This window comes from Leptonychotes weddellii, chromosome 10 (assembly GCF_054177405.1).
Source record: "Leptonychotes weddellii isolate Sample4059 chromosome 10, ASM5417740v2, whole genome shotgun sequence".
NCBI lineage: Eukaryota > Metazoa > Chordata > Mammalia > Carnivora > Phocidae > Leptonychotes > Leptonychotes weddellii.
In genome coordinates, this window is record NC_138378.1 from 47293976 (window position 1) to 47308035 (window position 14060).

Below are 14060 nucleotides of genomic sequence, written 5' to 3' on the forward strand. Positions count from 1 at the left end.
GCTTTTAAATTGCAGAATGTGGAATTAACCAGCCTCCATGTACCACTCAGGCCTCTCCTGGGCTCAATTGTGGAAGGCCCCCTTTCTCCTCCTGGAATGCCACCAAATAATGGCCACGGCATTTGCTTGAAGATGACAGCTGTGGGTTCAGCCTATAACCGATGACCTGGGCAAGACCATTGGTTTTCTCTCTGCTCATCTTGCCGACACAGAGCTCAGAATAGTGTAAAGAAAGCTAAAAGCCTTGGGGAAAAAAAGGCGCCTATGGAAGTTCCAAATATGATTATCCCATTCGGATCAGACTTCTCTGTTTTAAGTATTTCAGCTTAAAAAAGAAAGCCAAACTGCTTACATTTGGGAGGGAGTGAAAACTCCCTGGCTTTTTTTATGTTGCTGCACCAAACGTTTCTATTTTATAGCGGCTTCCTGATGGCATATCCTTTTTCTGTTTTTAGGTATGCCGGAGGCTGGTGCTGTCTCCACTGCACTTGGGATCGGGGACCACAGCAATGAGCTAGCAGCTTTCTCACGGAGGGACTTGCTCCTATCACTGCGAGTACAGGATTGCATTCCCTTTGCAACCTGCTTGTGGTCAGCAGAGGAGAGCTCATCTGATTCTCGCTGAAGTGACGATTACTCGTTTAGTGTTAGGTAATACTGAGGTGTGAATTCTGCCTTGGCTACTAATTTATAAAACCTTAAACTCATGACCTTAACCTCTTCTTTCTGGAGGTATAATCATCCTGCCAACCCACCCACAGAACCAGAGATGTTGCTGTCGTTGTTAAGGTAAAAGAGGCTCTCTTGGGTATTTTCGGTATTTTTTTTCTTTATGTGTATTCATGGAACTGTAAATCTCTTTATCTGGTGTCGAATATTCTCCACAGCATCTACATTAACTACAATATTTGGAAATGAGAAGTAAAATATTCATGAAATAAAGCATAGGGCCCTTAATTTTTAAATATTTTGGCATGTTTTAGGGAATTTTAACTGTGAGATCAATTCCTTGCTGAAAAATCAGAACTTTCATTCTTACCAAGTCCCCAGGAGAGGGAAGCTTCTCTCCTTAGCCCGTCATCCACTGGAATACATGGTTCACGTGGCAGTGGTCAGGTCTGTGGGGTTTATCAGCATCGTACCTGGCACCTTGAATGAGTGAGCCAGACTCCACCTTCAAATGGTTAAGCTTTTCTCAGTTCAGAGACAAAATCCCTGTCCTCTGACCAGCATCTAGCTGACTGGTTTAGACACCACATGGAGCACACGTGTAATGGGAAGGTAAAATTTTTTCATGACTTCAAGAGGTTGCTCTGGGGATTGCAAAAGGGAAAGATCTTTAAAGAAACATACAAACAATAACCCATTTCCCCTTTACTTGCAGAAATAGTGTTAGAGGAAACTCAGCTAGAGGATAAGCTCTCAGTGTGGGGGTTTCTGCCAGTGCTGGTAATGGGTAGAGGCCGGAAGAGTAAGCTGTTAACTTGGCAGATCACCTTCATCAGTTTTTTAAAAGATGTTATTTATTTATTTTGGGGTGTGGGGGGCATGAGCGGTGAGGGAGGGGCAGACGGAGAAGCAGACTTCCTGCCGATCAGGGAGCCTGACATGGGGCTTGATCCCAGGACCCTGGGATCGTGACCTGAGCTGAAGGCAGATGCTCAACCAACGGAGCCCCCCAGGCTCCCCTCCTTCATCAATTTTTTAATGTGGAAAGGCAGGTTGGGTGCTTTGTGTAGGGTCCACTTAAGTGCAAAGCTTATCTGAGGCAGAGAATAAATTAGTATGACTTTGGATATTAGCAGCCAGCAGCCGTGAGGAGAGGGAAGGCATCAGGATGCCTGAGAGGGAAAGTGGTCTGAAAAGATACTAACAAGATGGGGCCAAAGGGATAAACTTGGCCTTCTCCACGTCAGTAGATGACAAGACTTTTGAGGACAGCTAAGTCAGGCTATATGTCATTACTCCCAATAATTCGTTCAGTAGGTATTTATCGAGCACCTGTTGCTTGCCGGGCCTTTGGGTCAGGCACCAGGGACACAATAATCAATTTAAAAAAGAAAAAGAGGGGTGCCTGGGTGGCTCAGTCAGTTAAGTGTCTGCCTTCAGCTCAGGTCATGATCTCAGGGTCCTGGGATTGAGCCCCATGTCGGGCTCCGTGCTCAGCGGGAAGCCTGCTTCTCCCTCTCCCTCTGCCTGCTGCTCCCCCTGCTTGCGCTCTCTCGCTCTCAAATACATAAATAAAATCTAAAAAATAAAGAAAGAAGAAAGAAAAAAACAAGGTCTTTACCTTCCTGGGACTTACCATCTAGTGGGAAATAGGATATTCACTAGATAAATGCATTTGGATTATGAATTATAATTAAGACCCGGAAGAAAAGGAACAATGTGGGAGATCTTCTCTAAACTGGGTAAAAGGTGGAACGAAGGAAGCTTTTCTGAGGAAGTGACTTCTGAGCTCAGGGATGAAGAACGTGTAAGAATCATATGTGCAAAACCTGGAAGAAAGAACATTTTGGAAAGCTGGGAAGTGGTGGGGGTGGGGGGGTGGGGGGAGCGGCAGGCACACAACTAGAGCAGCTTGAGCGGGGAGGAGAATGGCACTAAGTAAAGTCATCAGGGTCAGCAGCGATGAGATCATGCAGGGCCTTGGAAGTTCTGCTAAAAAAAATTTTTATTTCAGTCACAATGAAATGGAAACTTCTGAAAGCTTTTAAATGAGAGAAGGGCACGATCCAACTAGAGCTTTCAAAAGCTCGCTCTGGCTGCATTATGGAGCATTAATTAGAAGGGGGGAGAACAGGATGATGACGCAATAGGCAAGAATCATGACACACGGACTGGGTCGTGGCCGTGGACACAGACAGATGGCTCAGGGGTGTGTGTGTTCCCGCATGACCCACCAGATCTCCTGTGATCTGAGGAGGTAGGCAGACACCCATCCCTGACATGCTGAGTGGAGAAGAGACAGCAGGCCCGGGTCCAGGCTTCTGGGTGGTGAGTGAGTCAATACAGTTGACTTCTTCCTTGATGAGCCATTGTCCATGGGCAACCCTGCCCTCACGCCCACGTTCCTTTTAGAACAGATGCACCCAGAGAAGGCCTGTGGTTGGTTGATCCATTTCAGCTTGGCACTGTTTGAGCTGCTCTGCTGGCCTACACCTTTTTCAGGAGCCACCCACCTTAGATCACCACTTGCCAGGCTGGCCTGAGTGGGTGTGGTTCCCGCGGCGTGGCCCCGCCCTGTTCCCATCACGCCTCAGGGCCCCCTTACAGGATTGACCCAGAGAGGGCCAAGAGATTCCCCGGTAAGAATTTGGAATTGAAGCAGGGAGAAGTGAGAGCGAGGCTGTGAATAGACCCTGCTAATAGTAGGAGAAATGTAAATGAAAACCACTTACCAGAAGATGCCTTTTATAGCTTCTACATTATTATACTAACAGAAGTAAATTGTATTTTGATTGTGGCCAGTTGAAAACCACATCCTACATGTATGAGGTATATAATCAGCTTAATCAGTTGCTGATCCCAGGACAATTTCGTCCCAGTGTATTGGGAGAGTGCAAATAACATAGAGTTTATTCCATTCTTCTTAGTAATTTAAATGTCACTTTGTTAAATGAACTTGAAGACAGATTTGCATTACTTCAGTGCAGGGTTTCCAATAATAATGTAACACTTTTTTTTTTCCCCTTCCAGTACCAAGGCAATGGCTTAATGTAAAAAGCAAGCGGTTAAATTCAAAACATTTTCCCGAATGAGTGTCTTTTAGTGCTGTGATTTTTTTGGGGGGGGGGGCGGGGGCGTGGGGCATGGGGTCAACTGTATTTTCAAAGTCTCACTAAATGTGCCAGGTGTTAAGCTATTGTGTCTTGACCCACTTCTCTCAAACCCACTTGTGTAATATTTTATGACACTGGGGCTGGAACTCTACACATCACACTATTGCTCAGCCAGGGGCTGCTGGGATAGACTCTGCCAACAGGGGGCGCTCGGGGTGGGGGTAAGGTGAGCTTTGGAGGTGGAGGGGGTTACTGGTCCCGCGGCATTTGCCGCCTGCTCCTGTCGCCTCGCCCAGGCTCACCTCTCTGCTCACACGACAGTGTTCATTCAAATAGTAACAGTTGAATCAAATCAATGGCTGACACTCCCAGGACCAGCTTCACCGCCCCCGCCAGTCAGTGATGTATCAGCACCTTCTCAGACCACCAGGTCCCAGCTCTGCACAGCCTCTTCTTGGAGCCTCTAGCTTTAAATCGTCTCAACCCCCAGCCCTGGGGGAGGGGGCTGCATCCTGCCGTGGCTACCACTGTCATATCTTAATGTTTCCTTTTTTGCTTTTTCAACTCTCAATATCTAGCTAACGGTTCTGTATGTTCAATGATCTCTGTTAATGTGAAAAGGTCTCTGATGTAGTTTTGTCTCCTGGCTGGATGCTGAGTGACGCATAAGTTACCGTGGGCCACGGAGAGTGACTGCTTTCTGTGGGGCTTTGAGAGTTCAGCCTCCTTCTGAATCCCGAGACTACATGGACCAGGACTTGGTGTCACGGAGATGTGACCTGCACGGATCCGTGACGATGGAGACTGTGCAGCCTGGTGCGGTCGCTGCTGGCTGAGAACCTCTGGTCCTGCCAAGCTTCGTTTTTTATTTAACAGGCTGAAAAAGTCCATGCCTTAGGAGCATTGTAGGAATGATAGAAACAGAAGCCATAGGAGGAGCACCTGCCGATTTTTCCAGCTGGACACTGCTGAGAATTCTTAAATAGTAGAATAGAGAGATCTCCTTTCCTAAAGGAAACTGATAGTATAAAAGAATTTTCAGCTCTGCTCCAGATTACCCTTCAGAAGCTCTTACTATACTTGTGGCCAGAGTTCCATCTGGAACTCAGGGAACCATGGTCAGCTGTAAAGTCCTTTTCTTCTTCATTTACACACACTCTGGCAACAAAATGTTAAAAAGGAGCTTATAAAAAAAACCATACAATCCATAGCATGGAGGTGGGGTCAGAAAGCCATGGTTTCTATCTTTGGCTCCAGTGTTTATAAGATGAGTGACCTTGGGTGAGTTATGCTCCGGCTTCCTCATCTTCAAAAACACCATGGTGATTCCTGCCTTGGCTGACCGTCTGAAAATTAAATAAGCTAATGTCTGTAAGGAGGTGAGCCAAGGCTTGGCATCCAATGCATGCATGGCATTGTTGGCAGCCTCTCCCCTCTCCCGAGCATCCGCTCCTCCAAAGCAAAACCGACCGGGTTGGTGTGAGGATGGGGTGTACGCTCATTGTGTGATAGGGGTCACAATTACCCTTTGTGTTCCTGGTTTAGCTTAGCTCCCCCGGGCCCCAGCCCAGGTCCCATAAGTATGGTGTTCATACTAGCCAGCAACAAAGAAAACCAAGACATGCCCTTTACACTTTATGCAGCTGGTTCCACATCCTACTTTGTTTCCAACTCTCATCCATTTCTAGGCTTCCTCTGGGACATTAGGAAGTTACATTGCAATGTGACAGAGAGAATTCAGTCATACTGAAGCTTCTCCATCCGGGCAGCTCTGACTGTCCGATTTATATGGGCCGAGACTTTCTGCTGAGGGGCCCATGGGATTTCCAGCCGTCTGGACCTTCTCTGGGCCTTTCAGAGGTCTCCAAGCCATGGGTGTCACCCAGAAGAGAAACAGGTCATTTCCTCCTGATCTAGTCCACTGATCCCAGAATCAGTGCTTTGTTTTTGTTTTTTTGGTTTTTTTTGAAGATTTATTTATTTATTTGAAGGTGGGGAGGGACTTGTGTGAGTGGGGGGAGGGCAGAGGGAGAAGGAGAGAGAATCTGAAGCCAACTCTGCCCTGAGTGCAGAGCCTAATGCGGGGCTCGATCTCACGACCCTGAGATCACGACGTGAGCCGAAACCAAGAGTCGGATGCTCAACCGACTGCACCACTTGGGCACTGCCCCCTGCCCCTGAATCAGTGTTTTAAGCAAAACTCAAATCAAATCCCTCTTCTGCTTCAAAACCTTCAATGACTCCCCATTATCTGTAAGGTAATATCTAAGCTACCATCTGATCTTCAAAGATGTCACCCATAGTCAGCTGTATCTCCTGGTAGTCATGCCCTTTTGTGGTCCCTTCGGTGCCAACTCTGGGCTGACAGCAAGCGTTGGGAGACTAGGTCATAGGAAGCCTTGCAGCTTCTCTTGTTCTCTTGGAACACCCACTCTGGGGGAAGATAGCTGCCATGTCAAATGTCCAACTACTGCCTGACACCACCACCCTATGAGCAAGGCAAAGGGAGCTGCATGGAAAGGTGCCGAGACTATAAGGAGAGGGAGAGACACCAGCCGTCCCAGCATTCGTGTCAAGCCTTCAGATGACCGCAGCCCCAGCCACCTAATGATTGCGGTGGTGGAGAAACTCCAGCAAGACCAGCAGAAGAACATCCTGGTGGAGCCCAGTCAGATGATGGTCAGAGCCGTAAGAGTGAGGGGCAGAGAGGTGGGGTGCTTGCCAGCATATCTCTCTCTTTTCCTCTCTCTTCATGAAGTCTGAGGGCCACACCGTGTGTTGTCTCCAGGGGGGACTCCTTCTCTAGCAGTCCTGTAGTCACAGAGCCCAGCTTCAAGGGCAGGGGACGCAGGTACCCTCTCTCACTAAAAGAAGTCTCAGGATTCAGGGCCACGTTTACAGATTGCCACAGTCTGGCCGCAAGTTGTTTCTATCTCTCTTATGTGCAAAATACACTCCCCCTGCCCTCTTTTGCATACACCCTACCATTGCAAGCAACACACTGTTTTAATTAGTTGTTTACATGTTTGCCTGCCCTCTGAACTTCCTTCAAGACAGATAGGGTGTCTAATTCATCTCTGGATCCCTCGTGGCTGATATGCTTATTACCCAGCATATAATATATATCCAGGAAAGGCTGAACCACCATAAATTACACTGTACATACATACAGTAAGTGGATTGTAATCAACATAAATTGAGAAAGGAGAATATCAGCTAATGGTTAGATTAAATCCTGTATTTAATTACACATTTCCCAAACAGATATCTTCCTCTTTTCAACTCATTAGGATCATCTCGAAAATTAAAAGTAAATTTGAAAAAATTGGGGAGTATAAATGGAAGCTGCAGAAAGCTGTTCTTGAGTCTTGCTAGGGGAACAAATAATTATATTAATATTCACTCTCCTGCTCTAATTGCTCATGTTTCATCTTTATTTTTGCCTTCCTTTCCTACTGAGCAGGGTCAGGGAAAGAACAGGAGTCAGAAGGGTCCAACCGCCTGGTGTGACTTGGCTCAGTAGGCAGGTAATTCAGCAGCTCCTTCAACCTCTCCCATCAAAAGCACTTCGATCTAACACATCCGAAGCACACGGAAGGCAGCAGGTTGGTCCTGGCCCTGAGCCATCGTGGACAAAGGTGGGGAGAAGGAATGAAGGAGAAGAAGCAGGGGTGGGGGAGAAGTTTGATTTATATTTAAAAAACCAAAGCAAACCAAACCCAGGAGAATGTCTTCCCCCCCCCCCATCGGCACCCTATCAGCACTGGGTCTTTCCTAAATTGGCAGTAAAGGGGACTCACGGAGCAGTTTTGAGCTCCAAATGTTGTGAAGTCAGCCCCACAACCACAAACTGGAAGGAACGCCATCCCTCCTTGATCAGTCAGTGCAGAACCTGGGACAGGATCGAGTTTCCAGGAGGATGCTCCTGGAAGGGAGTAAGGGTTCAGTGATGAGGGCATAGAGATAGCCTGGAGAGAGAAAACCATTATTCATTCGTTCATTCATTGATTCTCTCACAAATGAGTATCTCTGTACAGCCTACTCTGTGCCAGGCACTGAGCCAGGCCTTAGGAAGAAGAGAGAGCACGAGACGGTCAGGGTTTCCACCCTTGGGGAGCTCGCACTCCAGTGAGGGAGACACATGGTAAGTGTTAAGTTAAAAATCCTTGGGGCGCCTGGGTGGCTCCGTCAGTTAAGCATCTGCCTTCAGCTCAGGTCATGATCTCAGGGTCCTGGGATCGAGCCCCACGTCAGGCTTTCTGCTCAGTAGGGAGTCTGCTTCTCCCTCTTCCTCTGTGCTCTCTTTCTCTCTCTGTCACTCTCTCTCAAGTAAATAAATAGAATCTTTAAAAAATTAACAAAAAAAATCCATGCACTGCTTGTATCGTGGTGAGCTCCAGAAAGGAAATCAACAAGGGGATATTATGGAGGGGAAATGGAGGGGGCAGTATCTTAGGCAAGGTAGTCAAGGAAAATGCTTCTGAAGAGGAAACGTCTCAGTTCACACATGAGGGGAAAGAAGGAGTCAGCCATATACAGCTCTGGGAGAAGGAGACACTGAAGCTGGAAGAGTCCAGGAGGTTCTAGGAACTGATGGAGATGGGCAGGGCCAGATCTTGCAGCCCTTGTAAGGCAGGCTGGGGAGTGCAGGGTTTTATTTTAAGTGCCACGAGAAATCATTAAAAGATTTTAAGCTGGGGAGTAAAATAATTATGTCGTAATAACATCAGCCTGGAGGCCATATGGAGAATAGAATTGGAGAAGCCAGTTGTCAGACTGTTCCAGTGGTCCAGACAGGATACGAAGGTGGCTTAGACACAGAGTGACAATGGGGATGGAGAGGAAGGAGTGGATTTAAGGTGGACTTTGGCAGTAGAGCCAACAGGACCTACTGATAGATTGGATGGGGTGAGGGAGGCTGAGACGGAAGTGAGCGAAGCCTCTCAGATTTCTTCTTGGGTGGGATAATCTTCGAATGCTTGCGGGCATCCAAAGGGAAATGTCAAGGCCATGGTCGGATAATGAGCTAGAGCACAGAGGAGAGTTCTGGAGATACCAGCACAGAGGTTTAAATGCAGGAGATCAGATGAGCCTACTGATGAGAACATAGAACAGAGGAGAGAAGAAAACTCCGGCCTGAGGCCCAGGGGCTCCGATGTTCCGAGGTTATGGAAGACAAGGACTAGCGGTGGGTTGGCTGAGGCGAATCTTTATGCCTTTGTTCACACTGTTCCCTTGGTCCAGAATGCCCTTGTCTCCTTTCTTCGCCTGGTCAAATCCCATGCATCTTTCAAGACGCAGTTAAAATGTCACCCCTTCTGAGAGCCTCTTCTGACTCCCTATCCCCGTCCCCACCATAGCAGAATCAGTTGCTCCCTTTCCTGTCCTCCCATTGCTCTTTGTTCCCAGGCTCTCTGGGTCCTGAGAACATTGTGTTCCAGGCAATTATTGACTTTTCCATTTCCTGAACTGAGCTGGAGCTCTTTTGGGCACATACCGTGGCTTTATTTATTCTTATAAACAAGCACAGTTCCAGTACCTAGCAAACCATAAATATTTGTCGAGTGAGTGAATGAGCGGAAGAACGGTATCCACAGTACAAATTAAAATAATCCCTGCAATCACCTGGTGGCTCTGGGCCACTCGAAGAGATTGCCTGATTTAGGTTAGAAAGAGGGGACTGGGCTCTTTCAACCAGATCTTTGAGAACTCAGTTGCCTGCAGAACCATCTCCCGGGATGTTGCTTATAAGGGGAAGGTCAAGGACTATTTGTTGATGAATGCTCACCACCAAGTCACTGATCTCATCTAAGAGCACCAAGGTGTCTCGTGGAAGTCAGTACAGAGGCACTGGAAAGTCTGGTTGAAGGGGAGGGAGTCAGGGTGTGCCGACCTCCAGCACAGATCCAGATTCCGAATGTAAAGATGCAGAAGGATGCAGGGAGAGGTGGTCCTTTTCTGGCCTGCGGTTCCTTTTCACTGAGCTGAGATTCTGCGTGCAGGTGACTGCCGGCAGCGGAGAACCCACCCTCCCAGGAAGGGGGAGAAGAGCTTTGCCAAAGGGCTCAGACAGGTGGTGCAAAAGGAGCAACAGATCGTGTCTCTGCTCACTCTTATGTTGTTGCTGTTCCCCACACATCCTGCGAAACTGGGGCCCCCGCGGCCTGGCTGCAGCCGTCCCACCGAAACAGCGCTGGGGCAGGAACGGACCTGCCTGGCCACGGCAGTGTGTTTGCACACCTCCGGGCGATGCGTCTCCAGGCTGATTTCTCTGGTTATCGTTGTGGCGTGGTGCAAAGGCCGGGGTCCGGGTTCTCTGCTCAGCCTTCAATCACGGCCACCCACCAACTCCCACAAGGGGGTCAGTGCCCTTTTTTTTTCATCACAAGCAAGGAGATTGCTTTACCAACTCCTCCTAAGAATTCATCTTGTAAGCGAAGAAACAAAGCAACAAGTTTTTTGACAATGGTTAGTTTATTTCAGTATCAGTAAGAATCCTGTGTAATGGTACATCCAGAGCTGAGACACGGAGCAAAGCTTAATAAAGGGATTCTTTTTTTAAATTTTTTATTTATTTGTTTGAGAGAGAGAGTGAGAGAAAGTGTGAGAGCAGGGTGAGGGGCAGAGGGAGAAGCAGACCCCCCTCTGAGCAGGGAGCCTGATGCGGGGCTCGATCCCAGGACCCTGGGATCATGACCTGAGCCGAAGGCAGATGCTTAACTGACTGAGTCACCCAGGTGCCCCAATAAAGGGATTCTTTACAACCATGTGGGCGAAGTTTAGGAAAAGCAATAAGGGCTGGTGCAGTCTCCGTGGCTACTAACAGCAGAACTACGCACACCTGAACTTGACCAGGGACAAGGGGAGAGAGGGATCGCCAGGTGTGTGTGTGTGTGTGCATGGTGTGCAAGTGTGTGCGTGCATGTGCGTGGTGTGTGTGTGTGTGTGTGTGTGTGTGAGATGGGGGCTCATGGGAAGTATGGGTGTGAGTTGGCTGAGTGCAAGAGGAGTTCCGAGAGGAGTTGTGGCCTTTCTTAGAAGACAGTGACTTAGGGAAGATATCGAGGGAATACTCCTCCACTCTCTACCTTCCCTCTGACCTACCAGTGTCCTCTAATGTCTGAACCATCCGGAAGCCAGAAGCTGATGGAGCGCATGGATGCAGTCCACACAGGTGAACCTCCCTGGCCATTAAGCAGGTTGGAGAAGGATGAGCAGGGGATCTGGAGGGGCACGTGGAAGATTTCCCAGCCCAGACCTGGCCAGACACTTGGTCACATTTGCCAGGATTTTCATAGGCCGATCCCAGCACTTACCTGTCCTGACTGAGGCAATACTGGTCCTTGACCTTTTCCCAATGACCTTGATATTAGCTTTCCCCTGGACCTTGTCTTAAGATTATTCTTGTAAGGATTTGGCTCCCTCTAGTTGGTCATTTGAGTCCTTAGCCCTGCCCGCATCCCTTCTGTCACTGAACTTTGGTTGCTGTCTTGCTCTCCTGGTGTCCAACATGAGCCTTCTCATCTCCATCGCCTAAATGGTTTGACTCTGCCAAACAGTGAGACAGGACCTTTCCATTCATAGACTTCATGCTTTGGGACCCTTGACTCATCCCAGGCTTCATCCATTCCTACACTGACCACCTTCTCTAGGTCATGCTGGGCCTGGGTCCTGGAAAGTAAGGCCATTTTCTTTGGTGTCCAGGATCATCACACTGATGTAAAGTGATATCTATACCAGTCTGAGAACCACTTCCTCATCTTTTCTGGGCCTCCACTTCCCCCCCTTTTAGGTAACTGTTAACCCCATTAACCCTATCTTCCTGGACCAAACATGAACCTTCTCTTTCAAGACATCTTGGATGATGTGTCCTACATTCAGTCTTTGATTTGATTTGTTCTGGGGATGCTGGGGTCCACCGTTATGCTTCATCTATGGAACCAAGGCCTGGTTCCTACCCCCCATTTTCCTCCCATGTTTTAACATTCACGTCCACAACTCCTTCCTGGTTTGACCCTTTCTCTTTACTTGGGCAAGGTGTCTCCCAGCCAGGAGATGAACTGTAATGTGTTCTGCTAAATGGTGGTTTCCAGCGCACCACTGCATCCAGACTGGACCCCGAGGGTGAGGCCTCATAATAGTGTTTTGGAGGTCTAAGAATTCCCTGAAGTGCTGTCGGTATCATTCTCTTCAATTTGCCAAATACATAATTTTATGTTGCAATCTAAAATGAGGAGATGTTGGGCGCCTGGGTGGCTCAGTTGGTTAAGCGACTGCCTTCGGCTCAGGTCATGATCCTGGAGTCCCGGGATCGAGTCCCACGTCCGGCTCCCTGCTCGGCGGGGAGTCTGCCTCTCTCTCTGACTCTCCCCCCTCTCATGCTCTCTATCTCATTCTCTCTCTCAAATAAATAAATAAAATCTTTAAAAAAAAAATAAAAATAAAAAAATAAAATGAGGAGATGTTGCAGTAAGTTAGATGCATACAGGATATTTCTGGGATTTAAGGAGATACATTATTTTGTGTTCTAAAAAAAATTATTTTTCAAATGAGAAAGACATTATACATCTTAAAGTGCCTTTGACAGTGTCTTATGAGTGTGGGTGGGAAGTCACAATTTGGGGAAATCTAGCACTTCCCTAAGGTGCAACTGAATTTAACACTTCCTCCACTCATAAATGATATTACCCCTCAAAGAGATTTCAGGATGGCTCCCCCATTAAAGAGGAAACCAAATTCAGGAAGGACCATGAAGTAATAGGCTGAAACCATTTCCCAGCACAGAAATCAGTCCTAACATCTTTTAACTAGAAATTATGTGTAGATCATTTCCCCAAATCTCTCTGTGTAAAATTGTATCAGCATTTTGTCCCAGGCTTTATACAGAGTATACACACAATAAGTGTTGGCTAATGTTGAATGCTTACAGGTGCAAATTCTATTCAACACCTCTAATACTGACTTCTGCTTGGTGCTTTTTTATAATGCTGTATTCATCACCATCACCACCATGATCATGCCTGACCTCCTTTACTAGTTAGGGTAAGAAACCCCAACTCAAGTTAGCTATCAACATACATATGATATGTCTCATCGGGAGGTTAGGCAGATGGGCTGCAGAGTTGAGTTGATTGATTCAGCAAGTTAATAGTGTCACCCAGGATCCAGATGCTCACCATCTCTCCTCAGTGGGGGTAGCAGGGTTGGTGGTAAGCAACAGCACCCATTCCAGGTGACATTCCAGGTATGACACTGTTTAGGGGAAAGAAGAGCTACTGTCTCTTCCTGTGGCTCTATCTGAGAAGAAAGGACCTTTCCCCAGAAGCTTCTTGGGAAGCTTCTCCTCATGGCTCATCCATAAGGATGGAGCGACAAGCCCATTCCCAGTCAGTAACCAACGCGACTTGTTCGTACTTCCTCTAAAGTGGAAAGGGTCTTGGAGGATCAACCATGATGTCTACCACACATTCGTAGAGTGGCTTCAGTTTATCGAATGCTTCATGTGTCTACCCAATAGCATCTCCATGAGGTAGGGAAAGTGGGTCTTATTGTCCCCATTTTGTATATGAGACATTAGATGTTCATAGAGTAGTACCTTGTTTTTAAGAAATGTGCTTTCGAAGGGGGACCTGGGTGGCTCAATCAGTTGAGCATCTGACTCTTGATTTTGGCTCAGGTCATGATCTCAGGGTTCTGAGATTGAGCCCCGAGTTGGGCTCTGTGCTCAGTGGGAAGTCCGCATGTCCCTCTCCTTCCCCCTCTGCCCCTTCTCCTGCTCGCATGCTCTCTCTCTCAAATAAATAAATAAATAAATAAATAAATAAATAAATAAATAAATAAATAAAATCTTTAAAAAATGTGTTTTCGTATGGAATGGTAGAAATAAAATATCACTATTTTAAAACCCCAAATAAAAGAATGTATTTAGCTTATAATCACTAACGGTGGCTAAACCATTAGGTGAACAGCTAGTGACAAACATTACAATGGACAGATCAGTTTGACAATGCCTGAACCTATTAATCATTCCTAATATCACGAAAGAGAGAGACAGCCAGATATTATCACCTCCTGATGTGATATAATAGGAAGTACACAATGTAAATCTGAGTCTCGCCAAGCCTCCAATTCTACCCACCAGTTTATGGGAAATACAGGAGACAGAAGAATGCATTAAAGATGCCATGGGAATGCAATGAAAACCCACATGTGGGAAACTCTACAAAACAAACAACTTGCAGTCTTCAACAGATAAATTGTAAGAAAAAGGAAAAAAGA

At 47.1% G+C, this 14060-nt stretch overlaps 1 long non-coding RNA gene across 1 annotated transcript; it reads left to right on the forward strand.

Moving 5' to 3' along the window:
* Window positions 1-603: 603 nt before the first annotated feature.
* LOC145723698 (uncharacterized) lies at window positions 604-3303 on the forward strand. Its single transcript, XR_014148954.1, has 3 exons — window positions 604-651; window positions 733-789; window positions 3172-3303. It is a non-coding gene; the product is annotated as an uncharacterized LOC145723698 (long non-coding RNA).
* The last annotated feature ends 10757 nt before the right edge of the window (window positions 3304-14060 follow it).